This window comes from Nasonia vitripennis, chromosome 2, assembly GCF_009193385.2.
Source record: "Nasonia vitripennis strain AsymCx chromosome 2, Nvit_psr_1.1, whole genome shotgun sequence".
Lineage (NCBI taxonomy): Eukaryota > Metazoa > Arthropoda > Insecta > Hymenoptera > Pteromalidae > Nasonia > Nasonia vitripennis.
The window spans coordinates 32,025,624-32,049,475 of NC_045758.1; the positions used below are offsets into that span (position 1 = coordinate 32,025,624).

The 23,852-nt window shown below is 49.9% G+C and overlaps 1 long non-coding RNA gene across 3 annotated transcripts in view; it reads left to right on the forward strand.

The window, feature by feature from the left end:
- The window catches only part of LOC103315844, a 373,598-nt gene that overhangs the window by 224,226 nt on the left and 125,520 nt on the right, over nt 1-23,852 (forward strand). The gene's annotated exons all lie outside the window — the stretch shown is intronic.

Sequence of the window (23,852 nt, forward strand, 5' to 3'; positions counted from 1 at the left end):
AACGAAGCGCACAGGCCTCGCTGGGGCATCCTCTCGCAAAGGGTTGAAATTCCCCCTCTATACAGTCGTTCTTTTTCCTCGACTATTAAACTCCTTAAGCTGTACTGTCTTTATTGTATCTCTCTCTTTCTCTCTCTCTCTCTCTCTCTCTCTCTCTCTCTCTCTCTCTCCACTGGATTGGCGTCACTCCTCCCGTGAGCTAACTACACTCCCTTATTCCGCAGCTGTAAGAAACGAGAAATTACTTTAAGACTCGGCGTTTGGGAGAGCTTTGAACTATATTGTTTTGATAGGATTCTTTTTATCATTGGGATTTCGCGATGGCTTGTTTTTAGTTGATAAATTCTTACGACAGTCTTTCGGGTGACGAAGACGGTGATTAGGGACGATTACGATAAGCGCAAACGCAAATTTAACCACCGCACTGTAAAATTCGTTTCTATAAAGGGGAAACTCGTGGTCGGAATTTAATCATGGAACTTTGTCATCTGTTCACTAACGACTAGTGCAAGTGAGAGCGGGGTGAACCCGAGAAGAGCCAGTATTTTGTAGGCCAGACCATCTGGGCTCTTTTTTAGAGTCCTAAGTATATACTTTATATTATACTTGGATCTTTGATGTTTGCTTGTAAAAAAATCTGGATTTTAATAAAACAGGATTAAGTGCGAATCGACGAATTTCTCTTACACCTGCCTGGAGCCGGTGTATTAAAATAATTCTAGAAACGCCGCGATTATTCATTCTCGAAAATCCTTCGACAAGCCATTAAACCGATAAAAGCAGCAAAACTCGTCGCGTCTCTCGGCAAGAAAGAGAGAGCAAGATACAACAAAACTCCGCGCGCACCATAAATTACACTTAATTCAACTTAATCGCCTCAATTTGTTACATACGAAGCCTCCGAACTCGCCGTTCTTTCCGCCAATTTCGCCGATAATGCATAATTTTTCAATCTCGAGCCTCATCGCGCGCGAAGGCTCCGAAGATACGCATCGCTCCGCGGCTTCTCGCAAAAACGTCGAGAAAAGAAATAAAATATTTGCGAGATCGGCTACCTGAAACAAAAATGAGAAGAAGGTTTCGTCGGCGGCGGCGATTACGAAAATCTTCTTGCACACGCGTTCGCGCGGGCAGCTCATTAGCATAGGGACAATCAGCTCGCGCGAGAGTGTGAGACATAACATTCGGCTGGTGATTTCCTGCCGAGTGACCCCGCGCACGCGTCGGCCTGACGGAAGTCGTTTTATACGGAAAAGGCGATTGGCCGCCGATCGAAACAATGACTCGCTGTGCCGTAGAGTTCACGGCTGAGGGCTTAGTTCAGGGGTTAGGATTTCCGGCCCCGATCGCTGATGATTCGTCGCTGCTGGTCTTTATCTAGCGTTTCGTGTGTCATCAAGGTCACCTACCTTTTGGACACGCGGAAATCGGCTGAACGACGAACTTTTCTCCGGGGACGCGTGTACTCGCTGTGCATTCGATTATATGAATTTGGCTCGAGACGACAAAGCACCTGAGGTACATCATCTTTTGTATTTAAATTGCTGTTTGTGGTATAATGCGGTTTATTAAAAGAAAACGGAACAAAAGAACGGTAAATTCGGCGGTGCTGGAATATAAGCGAAGCGTCACCGGCGGGGCGTCGAGTTGACGATGAATTTTCTAAGAGTGACGATGGCTTTTACGTAAACGTAATGAAAATTTATCGTTACACAGCAGATACGCATCGGTATAAAATACTTCGATTAGCCGAAGTTGCGTACATCGAGATTCGCTCAGTGCGACTTGGATTTCGGATCGTGAGTCACGCCGCCGCGCGAATCCGTGTGACTCACGTTAATGATGCGCGCGGCTATTGTGAAGGTATGTCACGTGCCGGTGACACGATTTCTTTTTGGGTCCTTCGATCTCGCGTTGTCGATACGCGATGCGTTGCCGTGTGGACTGACGCGCGCGGTTCCGAAGAACGTACGTGATTTTATATTAATTTTTCACGCCGCGACGTCGATGTAGAGGAAAGGGTTACGTGGAAATTTTCCCTAGATACAATGCGCACGCTGGTGTAAAAGCAACGCGACAGTTGGTCGACGTAGTGGGGATGAAAGATAAGCGAGTGAGAGAGAGAGAGAGAGAGAGAGAGAGAGAGAGAGAGAGAGAGACGAAAGAGAGAGAGAGAGAGACGAAAGAGAGGCGGCGGTTACGGCTAAAATGTGCAATAAATAATAATGATTGCCGCTACGTGTTCGCACAATGCGGCTCGGCGCTTAGAGGCTACCGCATTGCCGGTGCGTGTGCGCCGCTGAGCTATACATATACCGAGGGAGAGATGCAGCACAGTAAAGTCTCTACCAGCGGCATCAGTATATAAGGTTATACCTGATGCACCGCCCTTTACGGAGATTTGGCTTGACGCTCTTTTCTTTCCTAAGCCCGCTGTTTCCGGTTGCCGCGTTCTCCCTGCGTGTACGTGTGTGTTCGCGTCATTAATAACTTTCTATACGGCCGACGCAAAAAAACGTCGTCCAATATCACAACATTTATGTAGCCGGAGCGAGGAATTTTTCCACGGCATTATTGCGAAATCTCCATCATTTTTATACCTGCCCGCGACGCTGTATGCGCGGCGTATAATAATTTTGCGATATCTGGCCACAAGGGTCTCTCTCGCTCTCCGTACTACGGCAGCGTGCGTTTACACGTATGCGAGCATATAAAGTAGTTGAAAGTTTAGAACGGTATGCGAATGGATATTATAAGCCGGGCCTTTGTACTCGCGGCGATATGAATTCTTCTCCGGCTCTCCGGCGCTCGATGAGGTTAAATATTGGAGTGGGCTAGTAGCTCGTTTAACCACACCCTCATAAATAAGATTTCACTGTGTAATACGTAATATCGCGTGCGGGGACCTTTCCATTGCAGCGCAACGCGGTAGCCTTATCTTTATACGCCGCTTACGGCGAGCGCAGGACACAGAGGCCGAGACCGCGTACACACACATTCTTCTGTGTGTGACCTCATACCCCTTTGATCCCGCAGCGGAGATTTCGCTCTGTAATCACGTCCGATTTCCAGGCCAGATTAAACAAACTATTGCTTATTTGCCGATCGCCGGGTCATTTCCTCCTCCTTTGCAGCGCTAAACACCGTCATTATATTCCCCCGCAAATGACAGACTTACCTACACAGAGTCTGCCGTTTAAAAACGACTAAACGCGCATCGCGAAGCTAAAATTCATTTTACCAAATGCAAGCTTTTCACTCAACCACGAGTAAATCGCGTTTAGAAAAACGCGAAGAAAGAGCCGTGCGTGCGTGAGGCAGTAGGCGCGTAAGAGATCCCAAATTTTCAAAAGCAACAGTCGCCCGACTAACGAGGCTTCATTGAAACTTCACTCTCTTGTACGCGGCGCAGTACACACACACACACACACACACACACACGAAAGGCGGCGTTTCAAAGCGGCGCGTATTCCCCGGACGGATCCACCCTCGCCACCTGCGCGTCGCAAAAATCCCGGGTTGAAATATGCAAACTACCAGTCGCTGGGGGTCCTTGCCGAAACGAGCGAATTAAGAAGCGGGGAAAAGCGCCGCCGCCGCTGCCGCAGCCTCGTCAGCGCCATCGGCAAAGAAAAGATTGCTCGCGCGCGCGCGCGCGTCGGACCCCGCCGCGAACAAAGAGCTTTGATAATGATATCAATGCGTGGCTACAGGAGAGATGACGGGCTTTTGATTGTGGCTTCAGTGCGAGGGAAAAAATAACTGACTTTGTGTTATATATAGTGCGATGCAGAGGTGCGGGAGACGCAATCGATAATTCAAGTCTCGCGCAGCGCCTAAAAGCTGCGGCGCGCAATTTTTATAACGCTCTTACGTCGGCGACGGCGGCCGGAGAGCATTGAAACGTCATTTGTCGCAGTGCCCCGCAAGATGTCGAGCGTATAACAATTTCGCGGCGGCGGCGTCATACAGCGGCGGAGAGCGCTCGCAGAAAGCTCGAATTAGCCAGGTGTGCGTGCCGGCGCATAACTTTCCTCCGCTCCTCCTCGTCGTCGTCGTTGGCTTTATTGGCTTATACCTGTCCCACTTACACCTTATTATCGACGTCCTTATCTCTCTCTCTCTCTCTCTCTCTCTCTCTCTCGCTCTCTCTCTCTCTCTCTCTCTCTCTCTTCCTAGAATCATCTCTTTAGAGAGGCAGCCGCAAAACAAAATTGACGCGCGCAGCAGCGACACTTTTAAGTGGCCGCGCTTCGCATAAATAACCGGCCTGATTGAAGCTATTTTCGACGACGCGCGCGAGAGAGAGAGCTATGTAGGCTGTAAGCAGGGATATGCGAGTTCTTTTGAAAAAGCATCGAAAGGCTTAATCAGAAAAGTATTCGCGCGGGGGAAAAACGTGACGCTTGGACAGAGTCGCGGCTGTAGTGCACTGCTGGCTTTAGAATTCAACGGAGCATTGATCTTGCTCCGACGTTACGCACACGTGTCTCTTCTCTCTATATATATACGACGTCCCGCCGGCGTTCCTAAACATAATCGCCACATGCCGGGCATAGCATAGAGGAGGGACGAGAGCGGAGGAGATGTTGTGTGTAGCCAATATCGCCGCGAGAGGTATCATTTCCAAAATACGAACTGATTTCAACCTGTGTGATTTTCTCCGTGATTTACGAGACACGGCTTCCTGCTTTCTGAGAATTTTTACGATTCGGCCTTCGAGACGAGCTCTCTATTTTTTGTTTTGTTCACAGAGCGAAAAAGGTTTATTCACGCTTATCAATCTGGGGCAGTCGATCGTATACGCGCTATCAGCTCCGTCGGAGCAAAAAAGGAACGAGAAAAAAGTTCGAACCTCGACGACATCCCATAATCGCCGCGGCGTAATCATATTAAAAAGAGTGACAAATGAAGCTCTGCCCGCGGCGCACGGAAGATTCCGCACGCGGAGCAATTAGTTATCGTCAAGCGCAGAGACTCGCTCGACGCGTCGCTGTATCCTCTCGAAAAATCGACGCCCCGCGTGCGACATCCGCAAACACTCCTCTCTCTCTCTTTCTCGATGTAACGTCAAGATTTGACGCTGTCAGAGCTTTCCCCTCCGGAAAAAAAGCACACGCCGCATCAGCGCGCGTCGCGGAAAACATCGCCGCAGAGGGGGATCGTTGCGGCATGTCGTCTATACACAGATACGATAGATATACGTATATAGAGAGGGAGAGAAGCAAAGGGTGTGTAGCTCTCGCGCGCGAACGACGCTCACTTATTGGCGACGTGTCTGCCGGTATGGCGCTCGGAGAGACACACGCCACCGCCGCAAATGAAAGCGAGAGAGAGAGAGAGAGAGAGAGAGAGAGAGAGAGAGAAGTTGCGCGTTTTGACTCTCTCTCTCGGACCTATATCTATACATACACCAGGACGGCGGAGGTATAGGGTCTCCTCGCGTGTGCTGGCTGGAAACAGGTGGCGCCGAAAGCACGGCGTGGCTGTCAAATATTGCGGTTGCTTTAAAAATCGATCGGCCTCGATTCTTTCTCCTCCACCCCCTCCCCCCTTGCGCGCTATATATACGCTGCTGCTGCAGTGGTCGACCCCAGCAGCAGCAGCAGCAGTAGCCCGCGGGGTAAACGTACGTGCTTCTGCATAGGCCTGCCTGCTTTCGTATTAGGCGGAATGAAGCAGCCGTTTCTTCTCTGTGTTCTCGTTTCTTTCTCTCTCTCGCTTCTTTATAGGCTGGAGGTTTTCTTTTTTACAGCGAAATTGGGGAGGGAAATCCATCCTTCCGCGCGCTTTCAAACTGTTGTACGAGAGCTGCCGGATGATGAATGGTCAGGGATACGTGATAGGATGATTTTTGGGACACGGCGGCCGTTTCGAGGATTTCCCGAGGTTTCTCGGAAAATTTTGCCGCCTTTGAAATGTCGTGATTGTACAGCTCTCGTGCAGCGGGTATATCAAGGAAAGTGAATGTAATGAGCAAAAAATCACGGCGTGGTCTGCTTACGCGTGTTATATGCGTTCGGACATGATTTTACGAGAAGACTAAATGGTCCAATTACTTAGCTCTCGGTGAGCTGCCGTTGAAACCGCACAGCTCGTATATTTTCTGGGCTCGCTAGCCGCGCGATTATCGAGAGAGGCTTGCGCGATATTGAAACGCAGTTGCGAGGGTATTTTCGCATTTTTGAACGCGAGGAGAAATAGATAATAGGTTCCGTTGTTATTCTACACCCACGCGTTTTTTAGCGTAGCTCTTGGAGCCCGAAGATAGAAATTCTCGAAACTACTTTTTCACCGCGAAATCGTGAGAGAGCTGCTCCGAGAATATAGGCAAATACTCCCCGGGCGTAAAGCGAAGCCGAGCCTAGATACACATCTCTCTCTCTCGGCAATTATCGGTACCTAAAAGAAAAAATGAATATCGAGCTTATTTCACTCGAGGGAAGGTTCACCCGTTCCTTATTCCTGAAAATCCGGAGATTCAGCCTTGGACCGCATGTATGCGCCTTCGGTCACTCATTAGACAATTTAAGACACGTTATATCCCAATTCGCCACGGCACAGCTCTTCTCAGAAGAGACTCCCCCCTCGCGGCCCTTATACACACACATCGCGAATATAATACACATATAATATAACGAAGGATCATCTCAGCTGAAACTCATCCCTGTCACACTTTCTCAAAAGGCTCGGTCAATTTGTAATTTGAATTACGCGCCACGTCTCGGTCCCTGGAAATTAATTTCCGCTGGGCGCGCGCGCGCGCGACGAGCGGTAAAAAGGTACATACGCGCACATAGCTATATACGATTTCCGTCTTGTCCGGCTCTCCTCTTCCTCCTCCGCTTCGCCAGACGCATAATAACACGTTGCCGCGCGGCGGCGCTGCCGCTGCAGGGCTCAAAAACATCGAAAGTAAAACGACGACGGCGGCGGCCCACACGAAACTGCATGCGCGCAGGGACAAGCCCGCAGTCGGTATCTAATGACCCCTAATCTCGACGAAATACCCATAACGCCGGGGCTAACTAAAAGTTGTTCTATGCGTATAGCTCGTGAATTTTCGCCGGATTCCTAGCTGGAATTTACCTAATATTCGTATTATTACGGATGCGCTGACTGCTGGGTTGTTCGCTGCGCGGCGAGAAATTTGTTTATCCCTTTTACGGTTTTTCGGGCGAATCGCGTTCGAAATGTATAATTCCGAGTTATACGCAGACGCGGATAATTGTGCGGCTCCGATTTTGTGCACGGATTTTTCGGGCCTTTACGATTTTAAAAAATTTGAAAAATCCTGTCTATAACCCCTGCAGCTCGTAGACGCGCGCTCGTTAACCAAAAATCGAAACGAGAGAGAGCTAATTCCTGTCATCAGACTTGCACTCGGCCGAAACCGCATAATCCAGTGGCATCCGCGGAGCAGGTGAATATTCCACTCGATAAATCGCCCGCGCGCATAAGCATAAAGTCCGGGCTATTTGTCTCGTCGCGAAAAAATAAAGAACGAGCCGGCGGAGCAGATTTACGAGAAGAATTCATGCAAGAAATGGAAAAGGATCGACGAAACAGAGAGAGAGAGAGAGAGAGAGAGAGAGAGAGAGAGAGAGAGAGAGAGAGAGAGAGAGAGAGTGCGCGGAGCGAAGCTGGCGGCCCGGAAATGATGTATGTCCGCGGAGATGACCCCGTATGTGTGTGTGCGTGCGCAGAGAAGAGAGACTGGATGTATATCGAGGACGCGCGCAAGGGGCAATACGATATGCACGGTGCACCGCGAACAGACGTTGATTTATACTTCTCGGGTGTCAAGAGCGAGTACAGTGCAGAGCTGCTGTGGGGAAGAGCGTATGGCTGGACTTTCCGGCTGTGTAACAAAGACGAGAGCTTTATATGGCGAGAGAGGTGAGAATACTTTTTCAAAATATAACTCCGTAATCAATTATCGAAAAGCTAACGCGCACGTCTCCCAATGTATACGTATAGAGGCTAGTATACAGTGGTAGTGGTTGCATTCTGGTAGTCGCGCGAGGCGTCACGTATCCCCATATCGGCGCGGTGTCGATGTGGAAGCCGATATATTGGCATACCTCGAGACGCCAAAAAGAATTTCCCTTCGAGCTACTTTCCTCCGGTTCGTTTGTCTGCAGCAGCAGCAGTGCGACGGTCAGGAGCGCGCGAGAGAAGGGCTGATAGATGTCCCCGGAATGCTACGTCTGTCCGCCTTTCTTCCTTCTTCTGTGCGCTCCTGCTGCTGCCAGCCCTCGAGGAGAGTCATCGATTGATTTACCTCGATGATTTACGGTCGGACAGCCGAGAGCGCATTTTTCTTCCCCGGCCCGAGCTTTTTTCAATTACGAGTGTCTTCTCGCCTGTGTGAAAAGTCGTCGCGTCGAGCTAATAAAGTTCTGCGCCGATGGTATTGTTGGCGGGTTCGAATGAATTTTTGAGAGGTCATGCAAATCACACGCGCGCTGTACACAGAAACGCCATTACGAAGGCCTGTCGGTGCAGCAGCAGCGGAGTATATCAAAGTTTCACGTTTGAAAATAATGATTTTCCGATTTGAATACGTTCGCTCCGACCTAGAAACTATCTCGGATTTTTATCGACCCCGTTGATTGCCCAAGTCGCTCTCTCTCCCTCGCATTGTTTATTTATGGAATTTCAATAATAAATAACTCGGGCTAAGCGCGACTGCATCTAAATAACGCGGTAATCCCAGCGCTCGCTCTGGCGACCATTAAAAGCCAATGAATCACTCGCGCGAGCGCGCTACACGGCGAGCGAATTAAAAAAAGCGCTCGTAATATTTCTTTGTATGCTAATACCAAAAAGCAGAGTAATAATATGTACGAACGAAAAAAAGAAAAGACCCGGGCGAAAAGTTTTAAATCTCGTCGACGACGCGTACATAAAAGTGCTAGCTGATCCACTTTTTGCCAGGGCTTAAAAATATCTCATCTATATACTCGTATCTTATTTTCTCTAATAATTCTCGTCGACGGCCGTCGCTGCCAACGACAGATGAAAAAGTGCGCGCGAGCCGTGGCGCGGCCACGCTGCGCATAAAGCGGCGTTCATCACACACAATAGACAGCCATGAAACAAAACGGCGGCCCGCTGCGGCCGTAAACTGGAAATATGTCAAAGATAATAAAACAATTAGCCATAAAACATAACGACCCTCGTACGTATCATATAGATGGTGGGTGCGCGCGCGCGCGAGAGAGAGAGAGAAGGAAGCTGCATAGGCTGACGCATTCACGAATACAGTATAGAGGTGAAATGAGCGCTCGCGCGAGAGTTGTTGTGTGTTAGTTGTATGCGTGACGAGCGAGCGACTGTCGGGGGGATGAGTCGGAAAGAGTGAATAGGTATGTGTTTGTGTACGCTTGTGTAGAGGAAAATACGTATGGGTCTCTTTGAAAGAGATTAATCATCGATCGATGTGCTGCTGCTGCTGCTGGCTTCTTTCGAGGCGCGAGAGAATTAGAATACGATTTTTCGGTGAATAATGACGTGTTAACCCTTTGAAAAGCCTACACCAAACAACGGGATGAAAAATGAATCTCAAAGAGCCCGATTGAATGTTTTCGTATTTAGAAATCACTCTATCCCAATGTACATGCGTGAGGCTTACGAGACAAAGTTTTTCACGGCAGACAATGAAGCCAGACTGTACAGATATAAATTGCGCGAAAATTACCGGAACAAGAGACGCGTCATTAAAGTAAGCTCTCTCGCGCCTTGCGATAAATCACCGACGCAAGACGTTCCGCAACCGCCATTCAAATGAAACGATCTCCGCAGCTAACGAGGGCGACTTTTAATAAGAGGCATCTGTCGATCGCCGCTCTCGCGCGATCGACGAAAACATCCCCCGCCGCGACGCTATGCACACTCCACAGCGAGGAGAGAAGAAAAATTCCCTTCTCTCCCCTGCAGCACGCGCGGGCCGTTTAAAATCGTCCGCGGGGATGAGAGAGAGAGAGAGAAAAAAAGCGCGTGGGGGAGCCGATAGTGAGAGAGAAGAAAAAAGGGGCGAAGCGAGATGGAAAAACGCTACTTTAAGGTTCTCTACTCGGCGAGATCTAGGGTCGAAATGGTGAAAAAGAGGGTCGCGGCATCGATCGGGTTGTAATGAATTCGGAGATTAATGGCTATAGGAGAGAAGCAATAGGCTTGCGAGGATTGCGTGAACCCCTTGGATTCATAGGCGGTTTGTTTAACTTTTCTCATTGACTTTTATTTGGACAAGCCGAGAGTTATCTCTTTTCGATTTTTCTTTCGCGCAATTAAAATATCCTGTACCTCGAGCCACCCAAACAGCAGCATAACCCACATAGCTCTCAGAGCGGACATTCCGAGAAGGAACTGGGTCCATTCAGCTCTCTCAAAAGCGTCCGCGATTTTCCGCTAAATGGACCTGCCGTTCTTCTCTCTGCGCGATTGCGCAAGTTTCTCTCACACGCCGCAGCGAAGGCGCCTGCTGAAATAATAGCCGCGCGCGTACGACACGCCGCATTCCCGGTATAACGTCTTAACAGAGACGAGTTGCGCGCGCGCGCGCGCGACGAAAAAAACGTCAGGCTTTCTAGCGGCGTATAGGTGTATACGTATTCGTTTCCGGGGTCATGCCTCTCGAAATAGAAGTTGCAAACCGCACAAGAGAGAGAGAGAGGCCGTATCGTCAGCGAGTAGTTTTACGAGCCGGCGGAGCTACCTACGCGTGCGTATGCGTGCGTGTCTGTCTCTCGCGCGCGGCCACAAATCTCTTCTGTTGGTCTCTTTTTCGCAGCAGCGAGAGAGCTTCTTTACGATTCATCATCGGACGAGACGACGGCGAGCTTTTAAACGCCACGGGCATTTGAATATTTAAAGCCGCGAGAGAGAGAGAGAGAGCGCGACCGGATAATGGACAATCTCTGTGTCTTTGTTGTGAATGATCTCCGCTGCCGCGCGCTGCTTCTGTGTGTGCTGGCGCGAAATTGCCGGCGAGAGAGAACGGCCGTTTCGTTTTGTGCAGCCTAAGCGAGCGCGCGCTGTCTCTTATCGGTCGACGAGTGCGTTACTTGTAATGATCAATTTTCCGAGAAGTGCATGCGCGCGCTTTTTCTACCTCTGCCTCTTTCAAAGGACTAAACGGCCAGGGGAGTTTTATTGCCGTTGATGCCTGCGCGACACGACGGTGCGGTTACACCTATGGCCGTTGTTTTTAACAGTTCTCTCACTGCGCGCGTTAATCGCAAGTAATAAGCCCATCACACGAGCCTCGAAGACGTAGAGAGAAAAAGAATCGGAGAAAAAGGTCTGCTATATCGAATCGTTCACGCTTTGCGGAGCCACTCATCGAATCTTTCTGCCTGGGCGAGAAAGAGCGACGACGGTATTTTTTTTCCATTTCCACCCCCTCCGTATATATACGTCGCGCGCGATGTGACCTCAGGCCGTTCCACAATGGCAGAAAAAGGGAGCGAGTCGGCGAAATGATTCTATTAATTTTTCCATCGAGAGCGTCACTCGTGCATGCCGCCCCTTTTTTTTCCTACACCCGCGTCGTGGTAAACGAAGGCACGAGTCCGCAGGATTCCTCTCCGCGACCCCCAGACGTTATTTTTTTTTTTTGTGCTTCGTTCGACGGGGTGCAACGCGTGACTCCGATCCTGCTGTGGGTGGCACAGCCGACGGTTTTTTTTCTTTTCCCTGTGGCTGAGTTTTAAAGTTTCCGCGGTGGACTGGGATGTTTTGGGATTTGCTCGAGAAATAGGGATTGTTTTTCCTCTATATAACTTTGAGGGTAATAAGACTTTTGCGGACTGAGAGAAAAAAGTGAATTATTACGGCGCGCGATTCAATTAGCGACGACGAGGAGCCAGGGCAAGATCGATTAAAACCGAAGCAAAAAGCCGCGCAACAATGAAGCGCAGCGCAATACGAACTCGTAACTCTCCTGGCGCGTGTAGCCGTATAATTAGAAATACATAATTCTCGGTCTTGTATTATCAATAGCGGCTGGTCGCGGTGAACGAAGAGTAGGAAAAAAACGACGCCGAAGGTGAAATTATAAGAGAGTGTATAACGCGGACCTAACGCAAAGGTTAACGTCTGTCTGGTCCGCCCACGCACCTCCTCGCATTCGGACGACTCTATTGTCTTTGAAGTCGCGAGGAGAATCGGCGGGAGAGCGAATAACCGCGCGCATATACGAGAGGAGTGAGTGAGTCGTACAACTCAGTCCTGAAGAAATATTGGTACAACGCATGGATTCGCAGTCCGCGATTCATCATGCTGGCGCGCGTGTGTGTGTGTGTGTACGTTTTAATTAGGAGCGTTTTATCCGCGGCCAAACGGATGGATTTCAGCTTTCATTATCGGCGCTAATAAATGATCGCTTTTTGCCCTGTCTCTCTGTCGCGTCGAGAGAGGGGGAGAAAAAAGCTAGCCAAACAATACGAAGGGTCCCGGGACGCGCGGATAAGAAAAAAGTCCACTTTAGTTAAGGCTCGCCGTTGATGCGACTGAAAGGCGAGGACGACGTGGAGAAGAAGAGCCGCGCGAAAGAAGAGAAGGGACAGACAAGGGATATGGTACGTATTCGGCACAGGCGCCACCCTGACCCGACTCGACCTCGAATCATCCGTCACTCGGTTGATGCGTCGCTGCCGCACACCGCAGAATCAATGTGCCAGAAAACTAAAAGGCCCCGCGACCGCGAACGAGTTAACCGAATGACTCCTGACCTCCTCCTCCTCCTCCTCCTCTCTTTCTTCTTATATTCTCTCCGCGAGGCGTCCGTGTCGACGAGCTTGATTTTAGAATCACACAAAAATACTTCGCAGTCACCCTCTGCGGTATCCCTTCGATTCGCGAGTCAGTGCGTTCCGGCCGCGCAGAAAGGGGAGGTACAGCTCGCTCAAACACGAGCAAAAGAGAAAAGAAACGAGAGAGAGAGAGAGAGAGAGAGAGAGAGAGAGAGAGAGAGAGCGGAACAAAGGCTCTCTCTCTCTCTTTCTGCCACAACCAGCCTTCTTACGTGGGCGCCAAGACCGATGTAAATAGGTATATAGACACATTTTGATGAGTACCTACCTGCGTCGCAAGAGACAAAGAAAGTGGAGGCGCGTCGGGCGAGGAAAAAAGGAGAGACTCTATATATGCGCGCGCGCGCGAGAGAGAGAGAGAGAGTCGACAATGCCATGGATTACGAGCGTGTGTGTGCGTGCAGCAGTGCTTTTTGCACTCTTCCTTTATCGTCGTCCTTCGCTCGTCTCTCTTATCCCTCCTCCTCCTTCTTCTTCTTCCGTTTTGGGGGCGGTTTTTGCGGCAAAGCAGCTCGATCTCTCCTCGGGCGCAACAATAAATAAACGGCCTGTTTGCCTTTCGCGTGCTGGTATATAATAGTGTGCGAGAGTCTGAAATAGATCTATTAGACAAAAGCCGAAACCAATTCGGTTCGTCGCGTGCATCGCACGTGATTCTCTGCGAGTCATCCTCGAGGCTCGAAAAGAAGGCGAGCCCGCGGGTTATTGCTGTTATCGACGACGGACGGATGGAGGTCAAAGGAGGAATATTGTGATGTAGCAACACCCACGAGGCCGTGTTTACAAGTTGTCTAATCGAGCTGGGGAATCTGCCAGTGGATTAGTCGAGTCTCTGGTATAGAGGTATGTCTCGAAAATTCGTTTCCGGTCTACGTCGATCGGGTATATGAATATTTGTACTGTTAATTCATTGATGCTCGCGCCGGGCTCTCCGTTCATTCATGCGCCAGATCTGTCGAGTCATTACTTTTTTCTCTCGGTGAATGGACGAGGTGTTACGACGTATAGTAATTCGATTACTTTTCGTTGCTTCGCTCGCGTTTTGCAACGCACGACACGATCACCCGAGGCTCCGCGGAAAAATGCCCGGTCTCATGGTCTAACAGTATTGTAAGAGCTGAATGGCTATACACACGCGGCGATACATGAATGGATTAATCGGAAAGCAGCTCATGCCGCTGAATGAAAAAGTATCGGCGTATATCCCCGCACGGACTACCGGAGTCACGACTGTAACCCCAGCTCCGACCGCACGAAGAGCGCATCATCGCGCGTCCAAGGCCTCTCGAATGATTCAGCTCTCCGCCGACGAAACCGCAAATTAAATTAGCGAGTCGCGCAGAAAAAAGCGTCGCTACCGTCTGCTTAACCCTTGGAGCGTGCGGCTTAATTACCAATTATCCAATAAAAAGCCCGCTGTATTATATGCACCTTCGGGATAGTTATACGACGAAGGGCCCGGTTAGCGAGCTCGCTTGTGCCCACAGCCTCTTTCTATACGTCGAGCGCGAAAAACGAGCTTCTGTAATTATAAGTGGCAAAACACGCGCTACTTTTATTGCTTCTTCCCTTGTCTTCGATTTTCTTCGTTCGCGCTGCACGAGGGGCATTAATTTGCTTTATGGATGCGCGCCCGGAGAGAGAAAGAGCGTAATGAAATAAAGCTGGAATTTCCGAGCAAAAAGCGCGTGTGGCTGCCCGAGCGCGATAAAACTAGTTCAGAGAAAAATGCGCTCGCGCGTGCGCGCAGGCTTTGATTTATAATCATTGCGCGGAGTGTGTGTCCGCTGGTATATCACATGGAAAGCGAAAGGGGATTATGATTTCGAGAGGCTTATTAAACACATATATACCTACTAATCCAAGTGCGGAGTATAGAGATTTTGATGTCTTGTTTCAGTTATTTCCCGGTTTTTGCGCAATGATTATCGACTATACTGAGAGATGCAATTATCACGTCCTATACCGGGAGTTATATCACTCGGTTTGCATACGCGGTGACGATAGAAAAAAATAGCCGTAGGGCAATCCTTGTACTGTCGGAAAAGCCGCAACCGGCACTTCCGCGGTGATTTACGCATTTGTGATGCAAATAGGCATAATATAAACGCAGCTCGACAGATATATCCTACATATAGGTGCGTAAGAAGCTCAGCAGTGATCACCTACTTAATCGCAAAGCCCATTACGGCCGATAATACAATGCGTATGACCCACACACCCGTTGAAAAAAAGTCTGCAGCATCATCGTTTGGAGAACACTTCTGTCTTCCTCGCTCGCCGCGGGAGTGCTCGCGAGAGGTGTCAGGCCCGGTCCACCCAGCTTTTCCCCCTTGTGCCTTGTGTATTCTTGCTTTATCATCCGAAATCCCATTGACAAGGCCCGGTTCGAAAGTTTTCGAGACGCGCCTCTTGCGCGCGTGTTAGACGCCCACGTCGTTTCCGGTGTGCGCGCGCGCAGTACCTTTTTCGTGGGTCCTCTCGCTCGCCTATTAGAACAGCGTCGCGCGCATCAGCCTCACAAAGGCGAATTAAGAAACAAAAAGTCGGCGCAGAGAGCGAGTGAAAGAGAGGAACAAGAGCGCGCGCGCATCTCTCTCCTCGGGGGTCCCGCGGCTCGCGATAATTGCGTGGTGTGCTCGCTCCGCGACTGTTATTATTAAGCCGATATTTTACCAAGGGGACACACGTTCGCGCATATAATTTGCAAAAGCCTCTAATTATGGGTTGGCTCGACTGCGTCTCAACGCGTGTTTGTGTGCGCGTACGTGCGCGTGCGTTAGAGAAAAGGGCGAGGCTGTGCGTACGCGAGATTTGCCTATCTCTCGCTCTTCTTCGCGGAGAGAGCCTCGCCTACGCGTCAAATCAGGTTCGCGCGGTGGACTTATCATTATCATCGCCTCTCGTTCCTCCTTTTCTATCTCTCAAGAGGGATGATACGCGTACATGAACTTTCTTATATTTACCCGAGACTTATTCGCCGTTTTATAGAGACATTATTTTAGAAAATTTAATTTACGACGAGCGCTCGAGCAGCCTCGTACACTTAATAGAGATTTATTGTAGGATGTGCGAGAGCGTGATTATAGCTTTTCGACGTCGAGGAATGCGCGCCGGGATTGTCTGAAAAATTGCGAATAATTATCGCGTGTACTTTGATTGCTTTTCGCGATTTTTTCTTTCCGTTCGAAATAATCTCCAGATTTTTCCATCCCACGTTCTTTCGAAACCCCATTGTACCCCATTGTATCATCGTGAAGCGATTAGGCAATTTTTTTCTTCATCCCTCGAATGCATGCGCAGTTCGTTCACCCCACACACACACATACGCACGCCTCGCGGAGACAAGCATCTCCGTCTTATAAATACATTTTTCCACAATGCAGTCGCCGAAAATCGTATGCGCTCGAGAGAGAGAGAGATAGAAAATAAAATATGCTGCGCGGAGATAAGCTAAAATATGGGAATATAACGCAGCTCTCTCGATCTGACCTCTCCTCTCTCTCTCTCTCAATCTCTCTCTCTCGGGGTGTTCCTTACGTAACGCCACGTGAAAAGGAGTGCATCGCGGCTTCCTTTTCACCGTGGCAGAAGAAAGGAGCAAGATTACGCGAGAAAAGAAAGCGAGATAAGACGCTATACTGCGTATACAGACGCGCGCGAGCGCGTCATTGTCGTGCTCACGTATTTTGTGTGGTCCCGATGCAGCACAGCCGCAGAGAGACTCGAAAAGGGGCTATCGCGGATCTGGTCAATCGCAGGCGAGCCTTTGTGTTGCGTTATATCGGTCTCTATTGCGGTTATAAATGATGCCTTCGACGTGCCGGACTGCGCGAGCCGAGGAAAAATACGTCTATAAGAGGGCTGATGCGGGGAAAATATTTGGCGCTGTGGCGGGACACTCGTCGTATATTTCACAGACGCGCGAGCTCGGACGGAGATTTTGATTGACGTGGGCATAATGATGGGTTTTCCTTTTTGGGAAAAATGTAAACGTGTTCTGTGTGCGGGGTTTGTTGTATTTCAAACCTCGCGTGTGTGTATCGAGTCGATCTGATTTTCTTTTCACCTCGTGAGAATATGAGCGCGTGGAGCGTTAATTAAATTATTAATATAGATGAAAAAAGTCGTATAAACAAAAAAAAAAAAGAAAAACTTTACCGAGAGCCGCGCGCATAAAATTTCTGCCTCGAGCTTACTCGCACAAGGCTGAATTACGTGACATATGCAAGGTCCCATTAAGATTTTTCATTTCGTATCGACACCTATCCAGTCACTCCTTTAACTCAAGGACAAAACTCGGCGCTGCGCGCACACACTCACAATAAACGTCAACACCTCAGCAATAAACTTTAACCGCCTCAGTGGTCAACAGATATGATTCCAGCTAAAAATTGCCTCTCCTCGGAGCGTTATATAGTTACACGCTCTCCGTTGTCGTGCTTGCGGACTTATGGGACGCTTGCGGAACATTAGATCGGCCCGCGCCGATTGCCGTTTTATCGTTCGCTATTCGCTGACGTAGAAAAGTATAATCCAGGCCAGTACATAACAGCAGGACGAAAACGAGCTCGAACCAGGACACACACGCGCGTCGTAAAAGGAAAGCTCGCACGCATCTCCGCACGCGGTGCACAGCCTTTCGTCAAATCCGTCTCTGGCCTCTTTCACCGTAGTTGGTGTCTAGCGCGTGCAGCACCTGACCGCTTGCTTAGCGCAAGGTGCCCGGGATTGCGTGGGTTTCCCCGGCTGCAACTGGTGCGTGTCTATCGTGAGCCGTTTTCCACTCGCTGCTTATCGGCTGCGCTCCAGGAAACACGCGCGAGCAATGACGCAATCGACGGAGCGAGAGAGAGGGAGAGAGAGAGAGAGAACGAGGTTGCAGGACGATTCGCGTTTCTCTCTCCGATGGTGTTTTTTTAGCGTAAACGCACTCGGCGGCTGTACGAGAGACAGGTGTGAGAGAGAGAGAGAGAGAGAGAGAGAGAGAGAGCCTTGGAAAGGTAAAAATCCGGGCAGTGACACGTTTATGAATCTGTATTAAAGCCTGGGTGTGGAAACTGCGCTGGAAAATTAAATTCCAGCGCGCTCGTGTGACAAATTGATTAATCGCTGATATTCGCGCTCGTGCGCTCTGAGGAATTTTGCACACGACGAAGAAGTATATATTTGCAGAGGTGTTCGGAGCGTTTCTCACGAGATATAAGCAAAGCGTCGCGGTTAATCCTCGAGATCGAATCAGAAAAACAAGATCAGCGTCGGTAAAGAAAGCAAACAGGACCCGCCGGATCCTGAAAAACACACACACGGTAGACACCTCCCTCGCGATTTTGCAAACTCATTTCTTCCAAACACACACCCCACACGAGTCTCCTCATTGTTTCCCTTCCTCTCGAAATCCCGACGTCTCGAGTGTGTGTAGTCCGCGTATTTTTCGTGCGCGCGTATATGTTTGTGTTGACTACGATCGAGCTGTATGCGGAGAGGGGGCACACGCGCTGTTTGCTCAGCGGTGGGCGGAAACCTGCGTCGCGCTGCAAGTCATGAGCCAACAATAGTACAAATAATACGGCCGAGAGCGAGGGCTACCGTGTACGTACGTACTGTACGCTGCAGCACGCACGCTACCCTTGGACTGGCCGGCGCCAATGAGTTGTTTATGCACGCGGACTGGCATCATCGGAGAAGAGCATCGTAAACCGGGTGCAGGTATAGAGAGAGAGAGTAGCTGGATTCGAGACTTTTCAAGTGCGACTCCTCGGAATCGTATTTAACTCGTCCAGCTCCGATGTGATTGAACTACTTATTGCCGCGGGTATACACACGGTAGCCAACAATGCCCCGGCATGAATCAGCCGAACCATAACCACACAATCAGCCAATATACAACGCGAAGAAAGCGCATCTCTGTATTTGGTGCAAGCCTCTCTCAGTGTAGGTACTGCTGCATATATACACGGCTCTCTCGCGGAGTTATGCCCTCGCGAAGGGGTCCTATGCCCCGGGCGCGTACAACACGGCCGCGGGGACGTGGCCCACCCACAATGCACGATCTCCGGGAGGATCTTTCTCTCTCTCTCTCTCCCTCTCTCTCTCTTGCATCAGGGCTACCGGTATTGAATCCAGCCCGCGCGCATTGTTTCTCCAAGCAAGAAAGAGAGAGAGAGCTTCTGCCGCGGATTATTTGCATCGGTCGTCGGGAATTTCCTCTAGCGACGCCGGTCCTGCCCTACATGAGCGATACATTTACAAGTAGCCCCGATTCGTGCCTTACGTTCATTCACGAGCGCGTGTGTGTGTGTGTGTGTTCGTTTTGCGGCCGTGAATGATGTGCGCGCCGTATGCTGCTGCACTGCGCGCGTTTGATTTATGCCCGATTTGTTATTGGAAACAACTTGTTTGAATTCAGATTGCTTATTCCGATGATGAAAGGCCTCGTCAGCTGTTTCCTTCTCTTCTCTCTCTCTCTCTCTCTCTCTCTCTCTCTCTCTCTATCTCTCGTGTGCTGCTCGGAGGCTCTCCCGGTCACGATCGAGGACGACATACCGCGCATCGAGGGAAATATCGAGCTTCCTCTTGAGGACTGCGTTGATTTTTGTAATTCAATCGATTCGCGCGCGCGAAAAAGCTCCTCGTCGCGCTGAGGGGAAAAACTCCACGCTCAGCCCCCGTATAGCCTTCCCGTATAGTCGTATACGTCGGTAATGGCACCTAATACGGACACGTATATATAGCTCTCTCTCTCTCTCTCTCTCTCTCTCTCTCTCTCTCTCTCTCTCTCTCTCTCTCTCTCTCTCTCTGTCTCTCTCTCTCTCTCTCCACGCGCAAGAAGGAAGGCATAGTTTATAGTGATTACATGGGGTCAGGTCCCGGCAATAAACCATCTCACGGTGGCCGCCGCTGATCTCCCTTCTCTATACCTATATCTACAGCTCTCTCTCTCTCTCTATCTCTATCTCTCTCTCTCTCTCTCTCTCTCCTGCACGTATACTCGGACATCGCGACGTTAGACTACTGCGCGCGCCTACGCGCGGGCGGAGCGACCGGTCTCTCTCTCTCTCTCTCTCTCTCTCGGATGAGCCGAGTAAAGCGAATTCCGAAAGGCAAAACGAGCAAAGTAGCGCCGGCGTAAAAAGGGACGACGAGGACGAGCGGACGACGATGCATTCGAGTGCTGCTCCTGCTGCTGATGCAGCTCGCCTCGGAATAAAGAGAGAGAGAGAGAGAGAGAGAGAGAGAGAGAGAGAGAGAGAGTGTATAGCAGCAGCGAGACGGGGGGAGAGGAAAAAAACGAGGAGGGAAACAGGATGAGCGAGTAGTCGGGCCGCAACACCGGGAGCCATCCTACTGGAATTTAAATAATAATTATAGTGTTTAATATCATACGCGAGCGAACGAGAGAGTAAGGGCGACTCCCATCCTTCTCTCTCTATCTCGTCTCGACGCGAGCGATTACGATAAAGGCTACTGGTATGTCGAGATCGAGAGAAAGAGCGGCTGAAGCGTCACATCCGCAAATATGAGCGAGTAGCGCAGTGCATAGAAGCCAAGATAGGGATGCTCGATTACGTCATTTACCGTAAACGCGGGTATAATTTGTAAAAACATTGTCGGGATCAGAGAACTAGTTCTGCTCTATGCGCGAATCGGGCTTCGTAATTATTTTCTCCGTCGAAGAGTCTAATCGCTGATGATGCTCGCGGGACTGGTTATGCATATGGCCGCGACGCTGATGAGCGGATTTATCTTGTTCTCTTAACACCTCTCCGGGATTCTCAAAAATTTCCGGGATTACCAGCTGGTAGATCTTATAACTATACAGATTCAGTCGTCAACGTTTTGTTTTTCTAGTAGTACACCGCAGAGAAAAAAATAACGCCGGAGACATCTCCCGCGGTATACGTATACAATATCGATTCAAAATTGCCCATTGTTCGCCGCGGATTTTTCTCGACTACTGTTCCACGCAAGCCGCCGCACATCCCGGAAGGAAAACTGCGGTCTCAGAGACGCGTCCATTAAACGGCTCTAGTCGCTTCGTCGCTTTTATAGCTCGACCAATTCCACCGCGAGAGTCGTGTCTCGAAACTTAGCACGGCGTATCGTTATTACCTCTGCCGCTGCTACTGCTACCGCGGAGATGTATTAATAAAATTTATTAGCCGCGAGCCGACGGTTAATGGATTTTCAGCCATCGGCCGCCCATTGTGCCATCGTCTTGCGCAGGCGCCTATATACTTCCCTCGCGCGGTTGACGCGGATACGTCTCGGTTTAACGCGCAGAGAGATGAGTCGCGCTGCACATGTATCCGTCTCTGACGGCGGCGGCACTACTGTCCGACCTTTGCTTTTGATTAACTCGCCGCTACCGCGCACACTCGAGCAATTAGAGCCGGCGCCGATGAATTCGGTTACGCTGCGGAATTATTCAATTACGATCGCTTAAAATGATAATTCGCAAGCTAGCGGGCGCTTTTAACGATCGCCGATCGGATATGTATTGCTCGCGCGGATTTTTCAATAACCACGTTACACACTCTGCGTACTTTTCGCGCGCATTACCGAGGCATTATACTGTAACGAGCGCAACACACACCGCCTTGCGGCTCATTAGTCGCTTCGGAGAGAAAAAGAAGACACGCGCGTGGATAATTCCAGCGTATAGCCATCGATAATGAAATATCGATCGCGCCGTGATATTTACGCCGCGGTGATTCTCGACAAATAACTTACACAACTCGACGCGTAACGAGAGAAGAAACTGCGCGAAAAGAAAGAGCGCGACGCGGTTTATCTCTCCGAGAGCATGTTACATACTCGTGACTATTAATCAACGCGCGTCTAATCGCTCTCGCTCTCTCGGATAAACAATCGATAAATCAATAACTCGTCCCGAGATCTTACATCCCGCGCTTTGTCTTGTACGGCATATCCATTTTTTTTCTCCTCGTCACACGTCGCTCGTCTTCCTCGAAAAGCACGCGCGATTCAAGGCCGCCGCGAAGAAGAAAAAAAACAATGAATCCGAAGAGCCGTTAGGCGCCGTAATAACGAGCCGCAGCACCTGATGCCACTTCCGCGTCAATCCGCGCGATAAAACGCTCCTGCTTGCGCGATTCTTCTGTACTTACGGAGTCCGCAGAGGAGAAAAGAATGGAACGAGGGTGGCCTCAAGATAATCCGGCTATTAGAGCTGCTGCTGCTGCTGCTGGTAGTGTAGTCTCGGGGGTCGAACGCTGTGTGTCCGGCTCTCGCCAATTTGTCCTAACAGGACGATAGACGCTGCTGCTGTTTTTTCTCTCTCCGCCGGCCGACAGCGATGTAGACGACGATTCCTCCTAACTGGACAAACTGAATCACATTGATTGACCGTCTGGACCGGGGAATCTGTGCGCGATAGCGTTTTTCTTCGCCGGGGATGAAGGAGGGACGGCTGAGTAGAAGCTGCTGGTCAGTAGTCGAGACTTCTTTTTCACGGGGCTTATAGGGCTTTTTTAGGATCGAGGGTTGCTACATGTACGGGCTTGGATATCATTAGAATAACGCATTCCATCCCATCCAATTTATACCATTTTTCGCTACTCTTGCCACAAAAATCTCTTTCAACATTTTTCATTGAAAAAAATAAGAATATACCTCTATCCAGTCCAGAACCGCACACACGTCGAGCGCCACAGTATACGACAGCCCATACGTCGTCGGTCGGTGAAACGGTGCAGCGGCAGCGCCAGCGGAATCGTAATATCGTTGCCGCTTCCAAATACCGGCGCACGTGCATAACGGTCGCATTCTTGCTCGCGCGATCGGCGACGAGCGATTTCTCATCCGGCGGCGGGAGAATCGATGCCCAAGATGCGTCGCGCGAGTGATACTCGTTTTTCGGGGATAACTGTAGTTCGCCTCTCGTCGTCGCGCGAAATTAAAAGCGCTCTGCGTGTGCGGTAGCCCTGCTGCGTGCGTAATGATGTAATAACGGACGATTATGCGCGCTTTTTCGGGAAGGGAAAAACGCTATGCGCACCGCGAGGGAATAAGCGATGGGCTTTACGGTTGTTTCCGACAAAAAAAAAAGTGGAGAACGGTTGTCGCGAAATTTTTCCGCGATTTGAACGAAAGCACACTTTTGATTATAGGCCACAGATTTTGGCAAATTTTCGTACACCGGCCCCCTCGGTATTAAAACCTAACGATGAAGCATTAGCGTAATAATAATAAACGGTACCCGCTCGTCGTCGCTATACTCCCAAAATAAAGCATGAGCCCGACGCGAGCATCGACGGCGATCAGCATTCCAAAGAAATTAGCAAATAGTTGGTGGCGGCCGTTAGTCGCAGAGAGCGAGTCGAGCGATATTAAATGGCAGTCTGGTTACGCGACTTCTCTCTCCGCGCGTCGCGGCAGCGGCAGCAGCGTATAATCTCGTCGGTTATTAATGGCGGTGGTTTGGGAAACTGCTACCGTGCAAGTCCTCCCGCTGCCGCAGACGTGTACACCGGTCTATGCCCCCCCCCCCCTTTAGCCTCGTTTCTCTCTCGAGTGTCTCCTCGTTTTTTTTCCTCTTCTTTTTCTTCCTCTTCCCTTGCGGTTATATGCGCGCACGTTCGATCGCACCGCTGCAGGTTATCTCTCTCGCTCTCGCTCGGGCTCTATCTTCGTCGATATATCTTTTTTTAATATCATGCCTTAATTTTCTCGTCTCCTCGAAAAAATGTAGCAGGAGCAAAAGGTGCTCGGCGGCGGGCAATAAGTGCTTCTTCTCCTTTTTCTGGTCAAGAGGACGACTTTTTTTGCGTGTACGATTCCGTATTTTGTTTGCGGGATAAATTCGGTGAGTAAAGTTCGATCAAAATAGGGGAACAGGTGCGGTATTTACGGCGTCGTACTGCTCTCGATTAACCTCACGTCTCTCCGTAAGTAGTAACGGACAGGTTTGATTAGTCGTTACAGATAGTGGAAATATTTCGCGGATGCTGCATATGCTCTTATTTCGAAACGCGAAACGGACTCGAATCGTCGGACATCTATTTCGAAAAG